This window comes from Crinia signifera, chromosome 4, assembly GCF_055691185.1.
Source record: "Crinia signifera chromosome 4, ASM5569118v1, whole genome shotgun sequence".
Classification (NCBI taxonomy): domain Eukaryota; kingdom Metazoa; phylum Chordata; class Amphibia; order Anura; family Myobatrachidae; genus Crinia; species Crinia signifera.
The window spans coordinates 324164656-324166102 of NC_139220.1; positions in this window are offsets into that span (position 1 = coordinate 324164656).

Here is a 1447-nt window from a genome sequence, read left to right on the forward strand (position 1 = left end):
AGCTGCGCGGCTAAAGGACGAGTCATCAGCATGCCTGCCCCGCCTACCTCACACATGACGCCCCCTTTGCCCGTGTCTCCTAGAGACGGCGGCGTACAAGCAGCACTTCCGCCCTCACTCTCCTGTCATTGGCCGCGGCATGTTTTTTCGGTTCCGCCTCTTCTCTAGCTTATAGGTCGCTTTCAAAAGCGTCCGCTTCGCTCTTCCCTCTCGCGGCCCTGTGATTGGCCATTTTGTGCCACCTGACCTCGGACGTCCTCATTCCCTTGTCATTTTCTCATTGGCTAAGCCTGGCAGCAATGTTGCCTGCTGCCGCTGTTTGATTGAACGGCTGCCTCGCCTAGGCACGCCCCCGCTGTGCTGTGATTGGCTGGAGCTTGCTCCCCTGTTAGTTGCTTTCCTAGAGCGCCCCCAAAGGCGAGAGGCGGTATTGCAGCCCCTTTAGTTTTGTTGCTGCTGACATCAGCCTGTTGTTATAGTTACAGCAGGCGGCACTTAGGGATGGGTGAGGTCCTCTCCTGCCCCCTTTGGTTGGTATGGGCCCACTGTTGATGATTCGCTGTGCCCATCACTGGATGCCTGAAGGGCGGGAGGGGTAAGGAGGTTCATGGGCTACGAATGGGAACAGTAAAGTGTGCTGAGCGCGGTGGTAACAGAGGAGCACCTGGCATGAAGCATGCGGAGCAAAGCAAGCCATGCAGGCGTAAGCAGTGTACTAATTGGGAGTCCATGTTGAGAGCTGTCAACACTGACACCAGAAACCACGGAGAACTGATGTCGACCTTTGCATTTGTTGACCGTTTCCATGTTGACCTGTTGACCGCTACTTTTGACCTTATTCTGGTGCACACGCAACGCTGCGAACGTCGCAATGTTGATGTAACGCCGCACCCCCACACCCCTCCCTCCCAGCACAGCTGTGAATGGATGTTTTGCATAAACATCCATTTGTAGCCATGGGTGCAGGGGCCAATTCATTTAAAGGGCAGCTGACATCCACTGATAGTCTAAGAAAAGCACATGAGGAGAGAGGGCCCTGCTTGTGAGAGCTAAAGGTGCCCACACGCGGTGAGATGTGTGCTAGGTGCGATGTGAGCTATACAATTTGAACTACATAAGATTTGAACTACATATCGCATGCGATTCCCTACACAGGGTGCGATTTGAACTAGATGCGGGCCCTCATATTAATTGGATTGCACCGGGGACCGTTGTTGGTGATCTGCGCATAAGGCAATAATCGCATGTGCAGATCTTCTCTGCTATGGGTGTCCCCATCCGAACAGGGGCGGCTTCCTGCCTTCCGGGGTTGGGCAGCTGATGTCACCGGATGTCAGCTGCCCTCTCTGTTCTCAGAGCAGGGCGTCACTAATCTAAGGCACCAGGGAGCAATTTAGATTAGCGAGAGCTTGGGAAATCTGTCGATGGTGGTGACCATCAAATAATT